Raw genomic sequence first — 24,657 nt, forward strand, 5'->3', positions numbered from 1 at the left:
TACCATTTCAAGCCAGTCAGAATGGCTGCTATTCAAAAGTCTACAAGCAATAAATGCTGGAGAGGGTGTGGAGAAAAGGGAACCCTCTTACACTGTTGGTGGGAATGCAAACTAGTACAGCCACTATGGAGAACAGTGTGGAGATTCCTTAAAAAACTGAAAACAGAACTGCCATATGACCCAGCAATCCCACTCCTGGGCATACACACCGAGGAACCAGATCTGAAAGAGACACATGTACCCCAATATTCAATCGCACGACTGTCTTATAATACCAGGACATGGAAGCAACCTAGCATTTGCCCATCAGCAGACGAATGGATAAGGAAGCTGTGTACATATACACCATGGAATATTACTCAGCCATTAAAAAGAATTCATTTGAATCAGTTCTAATGAGATGGATGAAACTGGAGCCCCTTATACAGAGTGAAGTAAGCCAGAAAGATAAAGAACATTACAGCATACTAACACATATATATGGAATTAGAAAGATGGTAACGATAACCCTATATGCAAAACAGAAAAAGATGAACCACAGATGTATTAGAACAGACTTTGGACTCTATGGAGAAGGCGGAGGTGGTATGATTCTGAGTAAACAGATGAACAACAACATGGAGTATGCACATGGATTACCAAGTCTTCGTGTGTGAAAACAGGATAGATGCCAGTCCAGGTTGATTGCATGAGACCAATGCTCGGCGGCTGGTTGCACTGGGAGATGACACAGAGGGAGGATGGGGAGGGAATGGGAGAGGGTTCGGATGAGGAGGACGAATCGACATTAGACTCCATTGGACGATCTCATGCCAATGTATGAGCAGACAACCACTATATATACTCTAAAGTAATTCCGCCTTGAACTAATTAAAGAAACTAAATCGACAAAAAAAAAAAAAAAGAAATCACTACCTAGACTCTGTAACTGAAAAAAACAAAACAAAAAAAATTTAACCAACAACAACAACAAAAAAAAACAGTTGTCTGAGAAGGCCTTTCAAATAGCTGAGAAAAGAAGAGCAGGTAAAGGCAAAGGAGAAAAGGAAAGGTACATCCCTCTGAATACAGAGTTCCAAAGAATAGCAAGGAGAAAGCCTTCCTAAGTGATCAGTGCAAAGAAATAGAGGAAAACAATAGAATGGGAAAGACTAGAGATCGCTTTAAGAAAATTAGAAACACCATGGGAACATTTCATGCCAAGATGGGCACAATAAAGGACAGAAATGGTATAGACCTAACAGAAGCAGAAGATATTAAGAAGAGGTGCCAAGAATACACAGAAGTACTAGACATAAAAGATCTTAATGACCCAGATAACCACGATGGTGTGATCACACACCTAGAACCAGACATCCTGGAGTGCTAAGTCAAGCAGACCTTAGAACAAAGCTAGTGGAGGTGATGGAATTTCAGCTGAGCTATTTCAAACTCTAAAAGATGATGCTGTTAAAGTGCTGCACTCAATGTGCCAGCAGATGTGGAAAACTCAGCAGTGGCCACAGGACTGGAACAGGTCAGTTTTCATTCCAATCCCAAAGAAAGGCAATGCCAAAGAATGCTCAAACTACTGCACAGTAGGACTCATTTCCCTCTCTAGCAGAGAAATGCTAAAAATTCTCCAAGCTAGGCTTTAACAGTACGTGAACCAACAAATTCCAGATGTTCAAGATGGATTTAGAGAAGACAGAAGAACCAGAGATCAAATTGCCAACATTCGCTGGATCATAGAAAAAGCAAGGGAGTTCTAGAAAAAGTCTACTTCTGCTTCATTGACTATGCTAAAGCCTTTAACTCTGTGCATCACAACGAACTATGGAAAATTCTTAAAGAGGTTGGAAAACCAAACCACCTTACCTGCCTCTGAGAAACCTGTATGCAGATCAGGAAGCAACAGTTAGAACGGGGCATGTAACAATGGACTGGTTCAAAATAGGGAAAGGAGTACAAGGCTTTATCCTGTCACCCTGCTTATTTAACTTCTATGCAGGGTATATCATGAGAAATGCCAGGCTGGATGAAGCACAAGCTGGAATCAAGATTGCTGGGAGAAATATCAATAACCTCAGAAAAGCAGATGACACCATCCTCAGGGCAGAAAGTGAAGAGGAACTAAAGAGCCTCTTGATAAAAGTGAAAGAGGAGAGTGAAAAAATTGGCTTAAAACTCAACATTCAAAAAAAGGAAGATCATGTCATTTGGCCCCAGCACTTCATGGCAAATAGATGTGGAAACAATGGACATGGTGACAGACTTTATTTTCCTGGGCTCCAAAATCACTGTGGATGGTGACTGCAGCCATGAAATTAAAAGATGCTGGCTTCCTGGAAGAAAAGTTATGACAAACAGAAACAGCATTAAAAAAAAAAAAAAAAGCAGAGACATTACTTTGCCAACAAAGGTCCTATAGTCAAAACTATGGTTTTTCCAGTAGTCATGTATGGAGGTGAGAAAGTGAAGAAGTGAAAGTGAAGTCCCTCAGTCGTGTCTGACCCTTTGTGATTCCATGGACTGTAACCCCACCAGGCTTCTCTGTCCACGGGATTTTCCAGGCAAGAGTACTGGAGTGGGTTGCCATTTCCTTCTCCAGGGGGTCTTCCTGACCCAGGGATTGAACCCAGGTCTCCTGCATTGCAGGCAGACGCTTTACCCTCTGAGCCCCTAGGGAAGTCCAGTATTATGAGTGTAAGAGCTGAACCATAAAGAAGGCTGAGCGTCGAAGAATTGATGCTTTTGAACTGTGGTGTTGAAGAAGACTCTTGAGAGTCCCTTGAACTGCAAGGAGATCAAACCAGTCAATCCTAAAGGAAATCAATCCTCATTAGTCATTGGAAGGACTGATGCTGAAGCTCCAATTCTTTGACCACCTGTTGCGAAGAATGGACTCATTGGAAAAGACCATTCTGCTGGGAAAGATTGATGGCAGGAGGAGAAGGGGACGACAGAGGACAAGATGGCTGGATGGCATCATCAACTCAATGGACATGAGTTTGAGCAAGCTCTGGGAGATGGTGAAGGACAGGGAAGTCTGCTGTGTGGCAGTCCATGGGACTGCAAAAAGTTGGACACAGAACTGAGTGGTTGAACTACAACAACAAAATCCATTTGGGATGTCAAGAGCATTATTACCTCCATCTTATTTCTTTGCACATTTATTTGTAAAATATTCTAATCTCTCTTTTGACAACGAATGCCTTTCCCAGACTAAGGGAAAGTCCTAATCATGCCATCTTCATCCACATCCCCATCTCCAGTTTTGTTGTGCCTGATAACTACAAACCCTGTGCTCTTTTCCTTCAACTCCAGACTCTCAGCCTTGCACGTTTAAGGAAGCCTGAAGATTAGAGGGAAACAGACTGGTAGAAAATTCCATGGTCACATCACATTATACTGGTCTTGAATTCTCAACATCCTTATTTATTTCAAAAATCCCTTTACCATACAGAGGAATGACACTTTTGAAGCTTGATCATACATTCAGTACAACTTACAGAGCACATATTGTGGACAGTATACTCTGACATTGTACCTTTCCTAGTACACTGCCTATGAACTACCACTATTAGTTTCCTATTGCTACTGTAACAAATTACCACAGGTTTGGTGACTTAAAACAACAGGTTAATTCTCTTATAGTTCTAGAGGTGATATGTCCAAAATTGGGTCTATAAGACTAAACACAAATAATTGGCAAAGCTGCATTCCTTTTGGAGGCTCTAAAGGAAAGTCTGCTTTCTTGCCTTTTCCAGCATCTAGAGGCTGCCCTCCTTCCTAGGCTCAGAATCTCCTTCCATCTTCAAAGCTGTCAGTGACCAGTCAAGTTGTCCCCATGCAACATCACTCTACCTCTGACCCCCACACCTCCCTCTCATAAGGACCCTTCTGATTACATTCCTCACGACTGGATAGCCCATAATAATCTCCCAATCTCAATATCTTAGTCACATCTGAAAAAGATGTGACAATTTACAAGGCAATTCTTTTTGCCTTGTAAAGCCATATATTCACAGGTTCTGGGGATTAGAAAATGGATATCTTTTTTGGGGGGAGATCCTTTATTCATTATATCACACCTACTCATAGAATGAAAGAGAAATAACTCTTGGAGAGTCAGGAAGCTATAAAAGATGCAATTTTTTAAACCTATTTTTAATGGAAATACAAGAGTTATACTAACAACAACAACAACACAAATTACACGTGTACAGCTCATGGAATTATTCCATAACAAACACATCAATTTAACCACCATGGAGGAAAAGTTACAGGACATACCAACCTCCTAGAATCACCTCCCTCACAACATGTCCTCTTCTAATAACTATACCCTTTCTATTCCAGAGGTTCAACACCATAGATGAGTCTTATTTTTGAACAGGCAAATTGAATGATTCAGTTTAATTGTTTTGTGTCTGACTTCCATTCATTCAACAATTTTGGGGAAATTTGCCTGTTACTAAATGGAGCTACAGTTGGGTTTTTCATCCCTGCATAATATTCCATTATATATCACGATTCATTTATCCTTTAAACTACTGCAAACATTTAAATTTTCTTCAACTTGTGTTTATTTAAATACTGCTGCTCTAAGAATTCTTGCACATGTCTTTTGTTGCATTTACTCACACATTTCCATTATGTGTATACCAGGAGAATAATTTTTGGGTCATAGTTTATCTACATATCTAGATATCTCTTCAACTTTAGGAGAGAATACCAGCCAATTTTTAAAGGAGCTGTACAAATTTATAACATTACTAGCAACATATGAGTGTTTCAGTTGCTTCTCATGTTATTAACACTATTATCACTCTTAAATTTTAGCCACTCTGGACTATATAGTAGTAAAAATTCACTATAGTTTGCATTTCCCTGATTACTGCTAAGACTGGACTGCCTTCATTCCTTGTGACTATTTGAACATTCACTTTTATAAAGTGCTTGCTCAAGTCTTTCATCCATAGTCATTTTGTGGTGATTTCATAGTTCTTTCCATATTCTGCATGTAGGCACTTTATCAGATATATGTGTTGCATAATGACTTTTCTATCAAAAAAAAAAGTGCATAAAATGGAACTTTGAATGTCAATTGATTTCTTATGGATCCAGCTCTTATTTCCAAACTTGTAACTATCAATTCACCCAATACAGGTGCCCCCTAAGCACACAAAGCAAAAATTAACAGGTATAAAGGGAGAAATGGACAGTAATACAATAAAAGTATAGGAATTTAAAAGCCCACTTACATCACAGGAGAGACAATCCAGGCAGAAAATCAATAAAGAAATATGGGCCTTAAACAATGCATTTGATCAGGCTGACTTGTTAGATACACAGCAAATATTTCATTCAAATAAAACATAATGCATATTCTTCTCAAGTGCCCAAGGAACATTCTCAACAATAAATCATATGCAACTCCACAAAACAAGTCTTAGTATATTTAAGAAAACTAAAATTATATCAACTATCTTGTCTGACTACAACAGGATAAAACAAGAATGTAAACAAAAAAACCTAGAAAAATCTTAAACTTGTGGTCTAAACAACATGCTACTAAACAACAAATTGTTCCTTGAAGAAATCAAAGGTAAAATTTAAAAAACAATCTCAAGACAACTGAAAATGAAAATACAATGCTCCAAAACCTATGAGGCAGAACAAAAGAAGCTCTAACAGGGAGGTGTATAGTAATATAGGCCTACCTAAAGAAAACAAAGAAAAAAAAGCAGTCTCAAATAAACAAACTAACCTCATCCCTAGAGGAATGAGAATAAAAAGTACAAACAAAACCTGAAGTTCTTAAAAGAAAAATAATAAGCTTGGAGAAGAAATAATTGAAACAGAGACTGAAAAACAAGTGAAAAGATCAATGAAACTAAGCTAGTTCTTTGATGAGATAAAATTGATAAACCTCTAGAGAAACACATCAAGTAAGAAAAAGAGAGACAAAATAAATGAAATCAGTAAAGAAAGAGAAGCTATTAATAACTATGGTTTTACATTGCTCAACTTTACTATTGTAAGCTATTGGAATACATTTTTAGATAAATGTGGTTATATTGCACATCATTTTAAAGCACATTTCTCACTTTATGTTATTTTGCTAAAGACATTACTTTCTGTGTATTTTATATTTATTTTAGACTACGGAAATTATATTAGACAAAAAGCAAATTCTAGCAATTTTCTTATTTGCATTCAAATTGGTTGTAAAGCAGCAGAGACAACTTGCAACATCAACGTATTTGGCCCAGGAACTGCTAACGAATGCACAGTGCAGCAGTATTTCAACAAGTTTTGCAAAGGAGACAAGAGCCTTGAAGGTGAGGAGAGTAGTGGCTGGCCACTGGACGTTGGCAATGATCAACTGAGAGCCATCAGCAAAGCTGATCCTGTTACAACTATGCAAGAAGTTGCTAAAGAACTCAATATTGACCATTCTATGGTTGACTGGCATTTGCAGCAAATTGGAAAGGTGAAAAAGCTCGATAAATGGGTGCCTCGTAACCTGACCAAAATCTTAAAAAATCATTGTTGTGAAGTGTCATCTTCTCTTATTCTACACAATAACAACAAACCATTTCTCAATCAGATTGTGCAAAGAAAAGTAGATTTTATACAACAACCAGTGATGACCAGCTCAGTGGTCAGACTGAGAAGCTCCAAAGCACTTCCCAAAGCCAAACCTGCCCCAACATGGTCAACTGTTTGGTGGTCTGCTGCTGGTCTGATCCATGACAGCTTTCTGAATCCTAGCGAAACCATTGGTAAATCCGAGAAGTATGCTCAGCAAATTGATGAGATGCACCGAAAACCTGAAAACCTCAATGCCTGCAGCCAGCATTGGCCAATAGAAAGGGCCTAATTCTTCTCCAAGACAACGCCCAACTGAATGTCACACAGCCAGCACTTCAAATGTTGAATGAGTTGGACTACAGAGCTTTGCCTCATCCTCCATATTCACCTGTGTGTGCTCAGTCGTGTCCAACTCTTTGTGACCCCATGGACTGTAGCCCAGCAGTGGGCTGTCCATATGATTTTGCATGCAAAAATACTGAAGTGAGTTGCCATTTCCTACTCCAGGGGATCTTCCCAACCCAGGAATCGAACCTGGGTCTCTTGCATTGGCAAGCAGATTCTTTACCACTGTGCCACCTGGGAAGCCCAATATTCACCTGAATTCTTCCCAACTGACTACCACTTCTTCAAGCATCTCAACAACTTGTTGCAGAGAAAAGACTTCCACAACCAGCAGTGACAAAACAATCTTTCGAGAGTTTGTCAAAACTTGAAGCATGCACTTTGATGCCACAGGAATAAATAAACTTATTTTTCACTGGCAAAAACATGTTGATTGTAATGGTTCCTATTTTGATTAATAAAGATGTGTTTAAGTCTAGTTATCATGCTTTAAAATTCACAATCTGAAACCACAATTATGTTGCACCAACCTAATAATTTTGGAGCATTTCTTAAAAGACTATTTATATTCCCTAAGAATTTATTTTACATATATACTTTTTCCTGTGGCTCCTACCCACATCTCCTGCATTGCAGACAAATCCTTTACCATCTAAGCCACCATGGAAGCCCATAATATTGGGGAGTTTCCTAAAGTTATTTATATTCCCTAAAAATTTATTTTATATATATATATATTTTTTCCCTTGTGAAAATATGACCACAATGGATAACTGGCAAGCTTAATGCCTTTTGAAGAATTCCCAGGTTTTGTTGTGACAGATTTTACTTTTTCCTGAGAACAAAGCTAGACATATTACTTTGGCCTTTGATAGCACTGAATTTGTAAAATTCATTTTGTCATCTTATCACATCCCACCCCTCTATGTCATCAGAGAGCACTAGGTTGAGCTTCCTGTGTTATATAAAATAGCAGCTTCTATTTTACACTTGGTGATGTACATATATCTGTGCTACTCTCTTAATTCACCTCTCCCTCTCCTTCCCCGCATGTGTCCACAAGTCCATTCTCTACATCTGCATCTTTATTGCTATCCTGCAAATAGGTTCATCAGGACAGTTTTTCTAAATTACATATATATATGTGTGTGTTACTATATTTGCTTTTCTCTTTCGGACTTACTTCAGAAGGTATGATACCTATATAAAATGGAATACTTGGCCAATTTTTTGCTTTTTAATCTGTGTACCTGCCTGTTGAAGTGATCTTCAGTCCTTACTGTACAGTTGTCTTTCCTGTTGGGATTTTTCTTTTCCTATGACTCTTACTTTTCCATTGAGAGAAGACCCTTCAGCATTTGTTTCAGGGTAGGTCTATTATTCCAGAATTATTTTAGTTTTACTTGTCTAAGTTCTTTATCTCTCCTTCTAGTCTAAATGACAGTCTTACTGGATAGAGTACCCTGGGTTGCAGGGTTTTCCCTTACACCACTTTGAATACATTGTGCCATTTGCTTCTGGCCTGCAAAATTTCTGCAGAGAAATCAGATGGTAGCTTTAGAGAGGTTCCCTTTTTTTAACTTTTTCTCTTGCTGCCTTTAGAATTCTCTTTAATTACTGCCATTATAATTATGATATACCTTGCTGTGGGTCTGTTTGGGTTTATCTTGTTTGGGACCCTCTGTACTTCCTATACCTGAATATCAGTTTTCTTCTTCAGGTTTGGGTTGTTTTCAGGCATAATTTCTTCAAATACACTTTCCATTTTCTTCTCTCTCTTCTTCTTCTGGAACATTTATAATGTAAATGTTGGCACATTTAATGCTTTCCCAGAAATTTCATAGATTCCTTACATTTTTTTTTAATTTGAATTTTTTTCTGCTGTTCTGATTAGGTGATTTCCATTACTCTATCTTCCAGATCATATATGTATTCTGAACCACTTAGTCTGCTATTCATTCCTTCTAGTGGTTTTTTTTTTTTTTAATGTCAGATATTGAATTATCTATTTTTGATTGGGTCTTTTAATATAATTTAATTCCTTATTGAAATGATCAATATTTAAATCAATCATCTTCCCTTATTCAGTTAACATTTTCACTACCAATTTCTGAAATCTTTATCTGGTAAAGTGTTTATTCATTTTGTTGTTGTTGTTGTTTTCCTGGAGTTGTGTCTTCTTCTTTCATTTGAGAGTAGTTCTTCTGCTTTCTTATGTTTGCTTAATATTCTCTGCCTCTGTCAATTTAGGTGAAACAGTCACTGTGGTCCTGAAGGGGTATTCTTTTGTGGAAGAACTTCTATACATATTAAATGTGTCCAGTGCCTTTGGTGAGGAGCTGAATTTGACACGGACATCAGCTGCCTTTCCTCAGCGTGCACTGGCAGCTATCACCTTGGTAGAGGAGGGACTAGATATGGTGGAGCTACAGCCTGCAGTCTTTCTGCAGGCTATGAGAACTTCCTCTCTGCCTGTGGGACTTCTCCCTACGCAGTGGCCATTCCACCCTTTCAAGGGTGGGGTCTGATCCCAAGTTGCTGATGTGGAAGTCCTTAGGGCCAGTCTTCTGTTTGCTCTGTTCCCTTAAAGTTATGTTTTCTGTCTCCCTGTTCCAGAACCTTTGCCACAAAGGAAGGGAATGAGGAGTAAGTGGGGTTTCTGCACCTACTGAGGTCCTATGCTCTGCCTTTGGAGGCATCAGTGTATCCATGCAGATACAGCCCATGGTTACCTTTTCCCCTGCCCTAGCTACCCCAGATCTAATGCCATGTGTAAAGTGTAGAGTAAGTGGATGGAGCGTTTGCTTGGTTGGAACGGGGATGCACAGTGAGACAGTCATGAGAATCCTGGCAGCTGCACTGCAATCGGAAGTCTGGGCTGCTTGTGGGGCACTCCCTGAGTAAGGGCCAGCAATGGCTGACACCACCTACTTGTGCTCTGCCCTGGGAATGGGTGGCCTCTGCATTCCAAGGTTGAGTATTTTCCCTGGTCCTGGAAGCCCTAGGTTTGTGCCACTCTGTGAAGTAAAATGCACGGGGCCAGGGTATTCACTCCAGTTGGGGCTGAGGAGTATGGTGAGGCAGCTGCTAGGGTGGATGTCTCTCTACCCTGAGAGAGGAATTGTTCATGAGTGGAACTGAGGTTTCTGTAGCCTTTTTATCTGTTCTTCAAAGTTCTCCAAACAGCCAATGGGGCTTGCCCCCTATGCATAGGACCTCGAGACTAGGAGGGCAAGTCTGTGACTCAACCCCCTCATGACCCAAAGTGGATGCCCACCTGTGGGCTCTCCCTTTTCCACTGAGTTCCATTCTAAGGGCACAGGTCCCAACACAATCACTTCTCTTCCCAACCTACCTGATAACATGAGATCTTTCTAAGAGCCTTGATTGTATAAGATTCCTTCAGCTAGTTTCACATTATGTTTTAGTGAGAATTGTTCCACATGTAGATGAATTTCTGATGTGTTCAATGGGAACGGTGAGCTCCACATCCTCCTACTCTGCCATCTTGATCTCTCCCAGAATACATTTCATGGTAGATCAAATAATTGCTTGAATTGGATATGTAAACAATAAACAAGGTTCAAAAATGATCCCCTAAGATTGTATCTCAAATGACATCAAATCCAAATCTCTATTTGACTAAACTAACAAAACCTTGGACCTGTTTCTCCCTCAAATATGACCCCAAGTCCCAGGAGTACCTTTAGTGATTAACAATTTCTTCTAATGCTCTCAATATTCACTGGTGTTACCAGAATGCAAGTGAATCCCCCGCAGAGTCAGCAAAGTCCACAGTGGCTGCCATATTACTGGAAGCGCTTCCCTAAGTCCATCCCTACCACTACCCTGGGGGCTACTCTTTGATTTAGTCTCCTGACTCAGTTGCCCTTTGTCCTTTACCCAGCCATTCTGAAAATTCCTCAGGATCCTCCACAATGGGGGCCATCCTAAATCCCCATTCACTACAAGTTCTCTACATTGACACTTCCAGATCCTTATTGGTGAATATTTATCCTGGATCCTAGAGTGCGCAATACCATCTATTACAGGAAATTATAGGCTTCCCTGGTGACTCAGATGGTAAAGAATCCGCCTGCAATGTGGGACACCTGGGTTCGATCCCTGGGTTAGAAAGATCCCCTGGAGAAGGAAATGGCAACCCACTCCAGTATTCTTGCTTGAAGAATCCCCATGGACTGAGGAGCCTGGTGGGCTACAGTTCATGGGGTCGCAAAGAGTTGGACACAATTTAGCACAGCACAGCATGATGTCTAGAAAGGTCTAAGAGGTTTCCCCCTTGGCTTGGTGGGGGAAGTTTCCTTGTATTCCATCTTCTGTTTTACGTCCCCACAGGAGGCTGAGATGGAATTTACATGGGAGGGTCCTTTAACCAAGATTTAAATGGGAAGAAGGGATGGAAAGAATTAAATTTTTGAGTCCCTACTTCAGGTAATGCACTGATATTATCTCATTTGATTTACCCAATGTAAAGTGGTAAGAGGAAATAAAAATTGAAAGATGAAATCCAAGATCACAGAGTTAGAAAGTAGTGAGAAAAGAGTGGGGACTAATGATAATAGCTATCTCTTAACTGGACAAATTAGCCCAAATTTTCAGATCCCTGTCATCGGCAAGCATAATGCCACCTGATAATTTCCTCAGAACTCCATGTTTTCTGAAGTGAGTAGGATGGAGGTATGATCAGACAGCAGAAACAGGAAAAATTCAGGGTTCACAGGAGAAGAGGATGCTCTTCCTTTCTACCTCCTCCAGCAAGCAAAGCCCTACTGTTTGCAGCTGGGCACTGCCCTGAGAGGGAGAGAAGGCCACTGAAGGTGGGATCTGATGCCTGTGTCTTTCCCTGGTGTGGTATTGTGATTTATAATAAGAAATGTATATTTATTCTCGTTCCTGACACAGGGCTCCTCAAATCCTTTACTAATCACTTAACAAACATTTATGTTAAAAACATTTGTGGGACTTTGACATCAGACTGAGAAATGAAACCAAAAGTCTGTTCTCAGTATTAGGAGTGGCCTGAGTAACAAGCAGCAGCTATGTGGTGAAATAAACTTGTTTGTGAATCTGATTTTCAGTTCAAAGGATTGCTTTACCCCCTAGTTAATTTATCTTTTCCTGTAATCTTATCACATATAGAAAATGTGCTCATGTTGTGAGAATCTAAGGTACATTAGACACAGACTCTATGATCTCTCCACAGCACAGCAATAGAGAAGACACAGGCTGATACAAGGCCCAGTATTGAGTACAAAAAAGAAAAAAAACTCCACTCATAGAAATACTCAGGTTCAAAGTAAACAATGAAGGAACACTGCAGCTGAAGACACTCTATTTGATATCTCTTGTTCGGACACATTTCATCTTCAAACAAATCATGTGCTGGGGGAGAAAAGGATTCATATTTGAATACCTGCTTCAGGTCAAGCACTGGGTGGGACTGACCTATCTCATTTATCCTCATTAATGTTATGTGAGGTAGCTACTGCTACTGGAAAATCATTGCACGGCTGGACTGTTTCTTATTTAGGTAGCCCCCCACACCTAAACAAATAAAGTTATAACTACTAGATCCTAGACGAACTGAAGCAGCACATGTTTTAGGACTCAATACAGCATATATTCTAACATATCTGAGATATCAGATTGAGGGTTCAAAAAGATTCCCCTAAAATGGTATCCCAAATTACATAAACTCCAAGTCTCTATTTGACCAAATTAGCAAAAATCGTGGATCTGCTTCCCCCTCATTCAGTTCAGATCAGTTCAGTCGCTCAGTCATGTCCAACTCTTTGCGACCCCATGAATCGCAGCACGCCAGGCCTCCCTGTCCATCACCAACTCCCAGAGTTTACCCAAACTCATGCCCATCAAGTCGGTGATGCCATCCAGCCATCTCATCCTCTGTCGTCCCCTTCTCCTCCTGCTCCCAACCCCTCCCAGTGTCAGGGTCTTTTCCAATGAGTCAACTCTTCGCATGAGGTGGCCAAAGTACTGGAGTTTCAGCCTCAGCATCAGTCCTTCCAATGAACACCCAGGACTGATCTCCTTTAGGATGGACTGGCTGGATCTCCTTACAATTCAAAGGACTCTCAAGAGTCTTCTCCAACACCACAGTTCAAAAGCATCAATTCTTTGGTGCTCAGCTTTCTTCACAGACCAGCTCTCACATCCATACATGACCACTGGAAAAACCATAGCCTTGACCACATGGACTTTTCTTGGCAAAGTAATGTCTCTGCTTTTTAATATGCTACCTAGGTTGGTTATAACTTTCCTTCCAAGGAGTAAGCATCTTCTAATTTCATGGCTGCAATCACCATGTGCAGTGATTTTGGAGCCCAAAAAATAAAGTCAGCCACTGTTTCCACTGTTTCCCCATTTATTTCCCATGAAGTGATGGGACCAGATGCCATGATCTTAGTTTTCTGAATGTTAAGCTTTAAGCCAACTTTTTCACTCTCCTCTTTCACTTTCATCAAAAGGCTCTTTAGTTCTTCTTCACTTTCTGCCATAAGGGTGGTGCCATCTGCATATCTGAGGTTATTGATGTTTCTCCCAGCAATCTTGATTCCAGCTTGTGCTTCTTCCAGCCCAGCGTTTCTCATGATGAAGTGAAGTAAACAGGGTGACAATATACAGCTTTGATGAACTCCTTTTCCAAGTTGGAACCAGTCTGTTGTTCTATGTCCAGTTCTAACTATTGCTTCCTGACCTGCATATACATTTCTCAAGAGGCAGGTCAGGTGGTCTGGTATTCCCGTCTCTTTCAGAATTTTCCACAGTTTATTGTGATCCACACAGTCAAAGGCTTTCGCATAATCAATAAAGCAGAAATAGATGTTTTCCTGGAACTCTCTTGTTTTTTCGATGATCCAGTGGATGTTGGCAATTTGATCTCTGGTTCCTCTGCCTTTTCCAAAACCAGCTGTAACATCTGGAAGTTCACAGTTCACGTATTGCTGAAGCCTGGCTTGGAGAATGTTGAGCATTACTTTACCAGCATGTGAGCATTACTTTACTAGGTTCCCCCTCATATCTGACCCCAAACCCAAGGGATATCTTTAGTAATTAGTAATCTCTTCTAAGGTTTTCAATATTCATGAGTGGTACCAGAATGCAACTGAATCCCTTTCAGAGCCAACAAAATCCACAACTGCTCCCATATTAATGGGAGCTCTTCCCTAAGTTCATTCTTACCACTTCCATGGTGGACACTCTAAATTAAGCTTCTGACTTAATTTCCCTTTGCATGCTTCCTGGCTATTCTGAAATTCTCTCAGGTTTTTCTTAAATGGGGGCCACCCAATATCCCCAACCACTATAAATTTTCTACATTTGCTCTTTTAGATTCATATTGATGAATATTTACCCTGGATTCTAAAGTATTTCAATATCATCAATTAAAAAACCTATCATAATGTCTAGAAAGGCATAGTAAGTTCTCCCCTTGGCTTGGTGATGGAAGCTTCCTTGAATTCCATCTTCTGTTTCACACAGTGTGAAAGTGAAAGTTAGTTGCTCACTCATGTCCAACTCTTTGCAACCCCATGGACTGTAGCCTGCCAGGCTCCTTTGTCCATGGAATTCTCCAGGCAAGAATACTGGAGTAGGTAGCCCTTCCCTTCTCCAGGGATCTTCCTGACCCAGGGATCAAACCCAGGACTCCTGCACTGCAAATGGATTCTTTACTGTCTGAGACCCCTTCAGTTTTGCAGAATTAGTTTCAGTATCTCCGTCTGAGACTGAGATGGAGTTTACACTGGAGATTACTTTAAGCAGAACTTAAATGGGAAGAAGAGATGGAAAGAACTAATATTTTGAGCCCCTACCTCAGGCTAAGCCCTGGAATTCTCATTTCATTAACACAATGAAAAGTTACAAGAAGAAATGTTACTGAACCTTTACAAACATGGCCATTAGCACATGTAAAGCCAATCTACTGACACCAAGTTTTGGTGAAGGAAAATGAAAGTGAAAGTCACTCAGTCCTATCCGACTCTGCAGACTAAACCCAGGGACTATATGGTCTATGGAATTCTTTAGGCCAGAATACTGGAGTGGGTAGCTGTTCACTTCTCCAGGGGATCTTCCCAACCCAGGGATGGAACCCAGGTCTCCCACATTGCAGGCTGATTCTTTACTAGATGAGCCACCAGAGAAGCCCAAGAATACTGGAGTGGGTCGCCTATTCCTTCTCCTGGGGATCTTCCCTACCCAGGAATCGAACCGGGGTCTCCCACACTGCAGACAGATTCTTCACCAGCTGAGCTATGAAACATGCTGCATTTATTACAGAGCCATACAAGGAGTCATGTGGGCTCAACAGGTCCAGATTCCCCAGTAGATTTCAGAAAAGACTTTTTTTTTTTAAAAAGGCAAAGTGAGGGAGAGAATCACAGGTGTGTGATCAGCTTGTGCATAATTTTCTGATTAGCTGATAGTGATATAACAATTTGGGGTCGTAGGGGTTAATACCATCAATTCTCAGACTCCAATCAGTCTGGGGGCCATGTTCTCATAGTCATAATGCAGTTAACTTCTTACATCTGGTGGAGGTTTTCTAGAATTTGCAAAACAACTCAGACGTTGTATCAGACACCATTATCTATGTACTTCAGGAAGGAACTAAAGATCCTGTGACTGCTATATTGCTGATCTGTTGTTTAAATTGTTACCAGTTCTAATGAGGCAAGTCTGGGTGGGCCCCTGGATGGGAAATGGTCACCCGAAAGACAAAGCCATGATCAAAAATTTCATATTTTCAGGCCTTCACTTCCCACTGATAGGGGCTGGAAATTAGCTTAATAATAAATAAACCCTATGTGAGAAAGCCTACATTAAATCCCAAGAGCATGGGGTTTGGAGAGCTTTCAGTTTGGTGAACACATCCACGTGTACCAAGAGAGGGATGGACCCCTACTCCACAGGGACAGAAGCCACCCAGCCCTCAACCTATGTATCTCTTCATCTGTCTGTTCATCTGTATCCTTTATCACATTCTTTACTCAACTAGTAAACATAAGTCTTCGCTGAGTTTTAGAACTTGCTCTATTAAGAACATCAAACCTGAAGAGGCAGCTTTCGGGAACTTCTGATTTATAACCAGGGCATACAGAAGTTGAGGGTAATCTGGGGACCTACTGCCTGAAATTGACAGGTGAAGCCAGTGGCAGTCTCCTGAGACTGAGACCTTAAACTGTGGGACCTGACAGTACATTCAGAAAGATACATAGTGTCAGAATCAAGTTAAATTGTAAGACACCCAGGTAGTGCTGCAGAATTGCTTGTTGTGGGGAAAGCCCCACACACATCTGGTGTTGAAACAAAGGAAAACTGTTGTTTTTTTTTTAAAAACACCTAGGTTGTCTGATTTTTTCTTCCTCTTCTTCCTCTCTTTGATGGGACACAGTGCAGGTGACCCAACATGTGCCACGTCGGGGTGTAGATTATTTCAACCTGAAGGTAAGGAAGTTCCAAACGACTCAGAAAGAAACTTTGAACTTCTACCTAACTGCCTAAGAGAAAAGAATATAGAGCCTGTTCCAGGAGGGAGATACCACTAAAGATAACTATACAACACTGTATATCACTATAGTATACTATGAACTAGGTGTGCTAAACAGGGAGGAACTTAGCAAGGCCAGTTTGATGGAAGTCCTCTCTGTATCCTATTCTCTCTAGATTGACCAGCGAACATTTCTTTAACAAACATTAAATCTCTACATTTTCCTGTGAATTACTTTACTTCCCTTTGAAGTCCCAGACTCTGACCTCTTTCTCCTTAGTCTAGTATGATATAGAAGTGTACCTCACCTTGCCTTAGTATCTTTCAAATTTCTCATGCTTCTGTTAATTCTCCAGACATATGTATTAAACTTATTTTCTACTGTGAATATCTTATGTCATTTTAATTATTTGACTAGCCAAAAGAAATAAAAGGGGAAAAAGGAAAATACCACACCCCTTTTTGTTGGCAAGTATCACTCAACTGATTTCAGAAGAAGGCAACAGAGTCACTTAACAGACATATTCTCTTAGTCAAAGAAGATCCAATTAGAAGGAAAGAATCAGGAGGAAATATCAGACAAGAGAGACCCAGTGATCTCAGCTGCCCTGTTCTCTGCAATCAATGGGTTAGAGATGGATTGGTTCATGCCAGGATTTTTAGCTAAAGCTAAAACAAGGGCTGAAATTCGGGTGAAGCAAGTGAGGCACCCAGACCACGAAATTCAAATCTCTCTCACTCGCAAGTTCCCCTGTACCCTAAACTCTTTTCTTGCCTCACCCTAGTTCCAGCCCTGGATGCTGGGCTCTCTGTGTTATCACTGTGGAGGACTGGGTGATTTCCTTTTTGCTCAGTTTATTCAGAATAAGGCTATAATTTTTCAAAGAGAACTTAAGTTAAAAACTGGCAATAAAAAAAGAAACAAAAAAGCCCGGAGAAAACATCTTTCAAAAAACATTCAGTAGTCATTGAACTGAAGTTCCTGTTAAAAACAAACATTTCCTGGAATTGAGAGAAAAGTGAAAAAGAAAGCAAAAGTCTGTTTTCTGTATTGGGTGTTGACATGGAGTAATGGGAGGTAAATGTGTGGTGAAATAAACTTGTTTTGAAATCTGATTTTATTCTAAGGGATTGCTTTTACTCCTTCGTTAATTTATACATTTACTGAAATCTTACCATATACAGAAATGTTACTCACTCTGTGAGAGAATCTGAGGCGCATCAGACAGACTCTGTGATCTCTAGACCCAAAGCAAAGCAACAGAGAAGACACGGGCACTGACGCAAAACCCAGCACAAGAATCGCAAAGACACACAGGTAACAGAAATACTCAGAGGTGCAGGATAAACAGTGAGGGAACTCCGCCGCTAAAGACACTTCCCTTGATATTTCTTGTTCTGACAGATTTGGTGATCAAACCAATTGTGTGCTGAGGAAAAGAATTCATACGTGAACGTCTACTTCAGTCCAAGCACTGGGTGACATTAGCCTACCTCATTTTATCCTCATTAATATTCTGCGAGTGGATGGTGCTACTGACACAAATTCATTCCACTGCTCGCCGGCTCCTCATTACTTAGGTCACCCTCTCCACACTCATAAGCAAACATAGCTAGGAACTGCTGGATCCTGGACTCAAACTAATGGCTGACATTGAAACTCCGGCCTACTAGAAAACACTTTCATTCCTATTCTAAAAGTAGGAAAAGGGAAGTCTTATTGGAAGGGTACCATTCCAGCCCTTCTTATCCCTTCCTTGTGTCTCATGTCACTCACTGAAATAGCTGTTAATATTCTCACACATAACTGAAGACCCAGGCTCAAACAGACCAATCATTTTCTTGTTCAGTCATGACATTTTGTTCATCTATATGGTTCACGCACTACATGTGGGATACAAAGATGAATAAGACAGATCCCCCACACCTGGGAGGAACACAGGGAGGGGGGAGGTCTGCGGTTGGGGAGACATGAGTGGACAAGCACAGTGAGAGAGCAGCGCACTGACAGGAGCGTCGGCAGTGGGGTCAGCGCTCTGGGCGCACACCCAGCCAGCTCAGTGAGGTCCCGGCAGGGGAGACGCACAGGTGCCCTGGGGGTGGAAGGGGAAATATGAGATGGCGTGGGGAGACTTTCTAGAGGTCCTGGGAAAATGAGTATGAGGTTCCCCTCCAGGAAGACATGTGCAGACATATACAGCTTGAAACAGAGAACAACGCAGCAGGCAGTACTGTTCACAAGCAAAATCATGATGAAATAAATCATGGGGTAAGATAATAATCAATGGAACAAAATGCTTTACATGAGATGTGTAAGGGAAAACAGATTTTTAACATTACTCAAAAGCTCTGCTTCCCTTGTAGCTCAGTCAAAGAATCTGTCTGCAATGCAGAAGACCTGGGTTCAATTCCTTGCTTTGGAAGATCCCCTGGATAAGGAAATGGCCCCCCTCCAGTATTCTTGCCTGGAGAACCCCATGGACAGAGGAGCCTGGCAGGCTACAGTCTATGGGGTTGCAAAAGTCAGACATGACTTAGCAACTAAACTACTACAAAAGCTCTAATATGAAATTAGAGAACAGTAAAATTCTCTTTCTCACTATAAACACACAGTATGCTTTTCAGAATTTAGCTCATGGTAGTGTTGAATCACCCACATCAGCTAATACAATTTTGAAACTTTGTTAATTTTCAAATCAATCACACAGCGAGAACATTAAAGCAGTTAAAGCAAGTCCCCTGAGAAAGATATTCTAAAGCGCCCTTGTCTCTTTTCTGAAATTGTTTCCCTATCCTGTTTCTCCCATGTTCTTTATCTGGTGCTCACCCCAGGCCACCATAAATAAACATGCACACACACCGCTCCCCCCCAACATTACTCTTCCATTTGCAATAATCTTAACAACCAGGAATCACAATGTAAACACAATTATAATTCACAATTATCTAATCATAATTATATAAATAAATATAAATCACAATTATAAATGAATGAATGAATAAATAAATGAGAAGGATTCTTTAAAATCAGCTGATCTTATAAAAGAGGGAAAAAAAAAAACTAAAGAGAAACGAGTTTTTCACTTCCTGATTGCCCTTTTACCACAGAAGGAGCTGAAGTCTAGGCTGGAGATTTCAATAAGCAAACTGCCAGACTCGGGGAGGGAACCTGCCCTGCTTTGTCGCTCATCTCTCTGGAGCAAACTGAAGACAGGAGCTTGGCCTCAAGGAGACAGGTAAGTGAAGGAAAAGGAGAGAAATGGGTAGACAGGGAGATAAAACAACATACTCAGAGACTAAAATAAAAACAGAAATAGATGGAAACAGGAATAGAGACAGTCAGAGATCAAGGCAGATTAAGGCATAATGAGAACACAAATATGAATCTAACATTCTCATTGTTCCAGTAAACAACTCCAAATCTAAGGGGAAGGGAGTACATTATCAAAAGAGACAAACAATTTGGTAACTTCTATCATCAAATAAAAATAAACCATCATGTACAGGACGTAATTGTAGCACAGATCAGCTCAGGAGACCCACTGTCATTCAGAATCCCCATCAATATGAAGCCACTTCCCAGGGTGGAGTTCCAGTGCTCCATTCTGTGTTGTTTCTTTAGTTGCCTAGAACCAAGTAGATTCTTGGTGAATTTTTGGTAAGATGGTTGCAACATTTTGTAACATCAGAGGCCCCATAGAATGACCAATATGAGTCCAATATGGTGATTCCTTTCCCACTGGTAGCTAATTTTATTTCTTGAGCTCTGTTTCTGAATCTTTTAAGTATCTTGAAAAGAACCATCTGAATGGAGAACAAGCATCACATTAACAGCTAAATATTCAAAGATCACTAGATGAGAATATTATTCAGGACATCAAACCTGAACATGTATCTCCCCAGAAATTCAAATCAACTTTCTCATTACAATATATCAATATTCAGGTATCCATGCTCTTAATAATTCTTATACCTATGCTTTAGGTATAATGTTGACTGATGATTTAAGTACCCAGTCACTGTTCTGTGTACCTATTTGAGTATGAAATACTAAAACAAGAGCATCAGTGTGATATCAACAATGTACCTCATTATTTTTTTCCATATACCGTATGTCCACATTGATTTGCAGCCCTCAAAGCTGTAGAAATAGCCTTATTAGAAGAGCTAAAGTGTGCATCTTAGTTCACTAGACCAGCCCTACACTCTCCATGTAACAAAGAGGGAAGAGAATTTAGATTGTCTGAGACTATGGAATAGTGTGCTTGAGGTGATGTCACTTTCAGAACTTAATCTTCAAAATCAAGGCAAACATAGCTGTTTCTTTTATAACATATTATAATAAATGTGACCCTGGGATTATTCAGAAATATGAAAAACATACGGAATTGATAAGGAAGCTCAGATTGTTTGGGGGAGAAATAGGGAAAATTGTAGGAGAAAAAAGAGCATGTGTTGTATTTGTAATCAAGCTCATTAACCTTAGCTCCCCTCTCTTTCACCATCTTAGGTCCCCAAACTGCAGAGCCAGGGTATCCACACCGCACTGAGGAGCCACAGGGGGAGGAAAAAGAGCTCCTGCTCTGAAAGCTGCCATGGGAGTCTGGGACCCACTCCCAGAGGGAAGCTTTCTAGAACAGGGAAACGAGATGGACGGAAATCAGTTACACGCACCATGGAAACTGGGCAGATAAATCCAACTTTGAACATATCTTAAGAAGTCTGTCAGTGAAGCATATTTCTAAAACTCACTTTCCTCTATTATATCACATATTTTGACATTTCACTTGTTTCCATTGACTTCTACAAGGTCCACAGAATTTTAATAGAAAAGAGGTACTAAAGCATGTCACAGAACTATCATCTGATCTTAAATGGTCCTTCAGAGGCATATATTATAACAGAGCTACAAATATTTTTATCAGATGCCAGTAAAGTCTAAAGGTCTAAAGACAGATCCTGATGATACCACCAGGAAGCAGATACCCTGGTCTGGGATGTAGCATAGAATCTGGGATGTAGCATAGAATCTTCCCCAGTGTAGCCTCACTGATTCCTCCTCATATTTAGAAAACAAAGAATAGAGGAGTTTGTGTTGAGGTACAGAGCCCAAGCACCAGAGAACCTGGAAGACAGAGTAGCTGAAGTTCTTGGGATCTGCACTGGGCTCCATTTCTCAAGTCAAAATTCCGCAAGACTGCACCCTTCCCTGAAAGTGAGACAATACTCTTACCTGAGGTGGTTAAATAACGGCGGCCTGACCACATGGACAACCCTGGGGATTGTTTGAGGGTCAAGGAAGAGGCAGTCGAAAACGAGAAGGAAGATGGGACTTTTTCAGCCGTATCCAATAGGTTCGATTTTGCTAAGCGATGTTACAAGTCTGAGGGGTCTGACCAAGGTCAGTTAGGACACCTTTCATTCCTTCAGTTCCTCTACAGGTCTGCTCTGGAAATGCAATACTTGCTGACAGAGCCAACTGAATCCTTATGACTTGGAGAGCTTCTATGGAACAAGAGTATAGCTTTCCTGTTTTTACACCTATGGAAAATTAAAAGAAACTGCTTCTGTCACATAGCTACTCAAGTAAAAGTTTCATCTATCTATTGTGCATTAGTCAGACAGAGTTCATGGGTACTGATGCTCAGAATTTTATTTACTCTTGCTGGGATCTGGGAGAAAAAATGAAAGCAGTGGGAATCGGGAGGAAGTAGATATTAGAAGGGCTGCTCCAAGGAGACCCTGCAATGACTGACCTCACTGTCCCTGGGGCCATCATGGAGCCAGGGCCTGTCCTGTGGGAGGCTGCTCAGTTTCCTCATCCCATGATCCCACTCCCTGTGTTCTACCCCTGTGTTCAGAGGGACTTAGCCTAGCCTCTCAGCTGAAATGGCCTTCCCTGGAAAGGCTGGTCCAGGAAACAGGATGGTAATGAATCCCTTTGGGCCTGTTTCCTGGTCCTGTATCCCTGTACTCTTCTCTCACTAAATGAGCTTGGAGGCCCTGGGTTTCTATGTCACATAAGGGAGGCACTGATGGCCCATTTCCAAATTACCAACTGAAATGAACAGGAAGAATAAGACCCTTTCGTGGTCAATCAGTCCTCGGCCCCAGATTTAAGGTGGGTTTTGAGGCATCTGTGGGACACTGCTTCCCACCTCCATCCCCCTGGCCTCACTTATCATCTTCTTAGCCTGGACTATTTAATTCAACATGACTGTGCTCTGTGGAGTCTCTGATTACCAAGTCTTCCCTCCATGACCTTTGGCATCTGTTTTGTCCTGTACATACATATGGGTGTTTGGTGTTATATTGTGTGCCCCAAGTGACATTTGAAGAGAAAGTGTGCAACTTCATAAGTATTGAGCAGGGACAATAAAAAAAAGTTATCCAGACAGTACTGAATATGGAGAATATCAGTGTTAAGGAAAATATTTTAAATTCTCTCAAAGAAACAAGACAGATTTCCCACTGATAAAGACAGAAGATAGTGGAGTTTTCACTGAAGTTATAGGACAAGACAGAAATACCTTCAGAAGTGCTGAGGGAACATAACTGTCCCCACCAAGAGTGTTATGCATAGATAAAGCATCAGTAGAGAGTGACAAAAAATTACAAACAAAACTATAAGGCTTTACCACCAAAGTTGCCCCAATATAATAATTTCATTAAGAAGGAAGGTGATGCCTAGGGATGTATATGTATTACAGGGAGCAATGATGAACACAGTAATTGGCTCAACAAATGATCTAGCAAGTTTAATTGACAGAATAAATACAACTGTATTTCAAAACTACAACACTAAACTCTTGACAAAAAACAATATGCCAGGGGACTTTTTCTATTGGTACTTAAAGAAGGTTGTAGAAGCAGGATATTAAAAGCTTCATATCCTTTTATTTACAATTATCTTTTCCTATTTTTTTTTTTCAGTTTTACTAAGGTACAGTTTTCATACAGTTAAATTCACCTCTTGTAGTATATAGTGCTGCTAGTTTTCATAAATGTATATTTGTTGTTCAGTCATTAAGTTGTGTCTGACTCTTTTGGGACCCCATGGACTGCAGCTTGCCAGGTTTCTCTGTCCAGGGGACTTCCCAAGCACGAATACTGGAGTGGGTTGCCATTTCCTTCTCCAGGAGCGTTTCCTGACCCAGGGATCAACCCACATCTCCTGCCCTGGCAGATTCTTTGCCAGTGTGCTACCAAGGAAGCCCATATATAGTATACAGCCACCACCAAAATCAAGATATAGAAGTTGTATCAACCTCCCAAATTCTCTGGTGTCCTTTGGTAATTATATCCTGCCCTCCACCAGTCCCCCACCAACTCTCTGATCTGTTTACCATTGCTACTATTTTTCTTTTTTGCCTTTTCAGCATGTCACATGAATGGTATCAGACACTTTGAGTATAGCTCTTTTCACTTAGCATAATATATTTGAGATTCATCCAAATTCTGCTGATTATTAGAAGCCTGTTTGCACTTATAGCTAAGTAGTGTTCATTTGTATGGATGTATCATGGCTTGCTTATCTATTCATCAAAGACATTTGTGTTCTTTCTGATTTTTGTTGTTTGTGTAAAAGGCCATTACAAACATTCAGGTGCAGATTTTCAAGTGAACATAAACTGTTAATCACTTGGGTAAATATCTTTCAGTGAGCTTGCTCAATTTTTTGGTAAATGTATTTTTAAGGAATTATCTTCCATAGTGACTGAACCATTTTCATTTCCAATTTTATTTTCATTTTGCATTCTATTAAATTGCAAAATATAGGCTCTTTAACTTGTTATTCAAAATGAGGGAATTATTGCCTCAACCCTTAAACCTCACATCTTTCCAATAAGCATTTTAGAAAATAAAAAAGGAGTTTTGGGAAATGAGCAGCATTTTTTATGCCTGTAAGAAGGAGTGCAATTCCAGAGAGAAAATCATGTAGGAATACACACATTGAGTATAAGACTAAAAACATTAATGACAATGGAATTCTGTACAGTTAGTGATGTTGGAAGTTCCTATAAATTGTTCAAAATTTTTCTGAGAGATGTAGATTATAAATATTTGTTGTATCTTCTATGGAATTTAGTTTTTCATCTCTAAAGCCTTTTTATGGTCATTGGTTATCATGGGTAATTAAAGTTCATATTTATCATTTTTTAAAATACACAAACTATATTTTCTTTGTCGGACGATGAATCACA

At 40.3% G+C, this 24,657-nt stretch overlaps 1 protein-coding gene and 1 pseudogene across 1 annotated transcript in view; both read left to right on the forward strand.

Moving 5' to 3' along the window:
* Positions 1-667: 667 nt before the first annotated feature.
* Positions 668-7,358, forward strand: LOC122449245 (annotated as a pseudogene).
* Positions 7,359-17,857: 10,499 nt separating this feature from the next.
* Positions 17,858-24,657, forward strand: part of LOC122449250 (interferon-induced very large GTPase 1-like) — a 393,510-nt gene continuing 386,710 nt past the window's right edge. Inside the window, exons 1-2 of the mRNA XM_043480799.1 lie at positions 17,858-17,932; positions 19,562-19,689. The gene's annotated coding sequence lies outside the window, so the exon portion shown is untranslated. The remainder of the gene's footprint in view (positions 17,933-19,561; positions 19,690-24,657) is intronic.

Source organism: Cervus canadensis, chromosome 11 (assembly GCF_019320065.1).
Source record: "Cervus canadensis isolate Bull #8, Minnesota chromosome 11, ASM1932006v1, whole genome shotgun sequence".
NCBI classification, from domain to species: domain Eukaryota; kingdom Metazoa; phylum Chordata; class Mammalia; order Artiodactyla; family Cervidae; genus Cervus; species Cervus canadensis.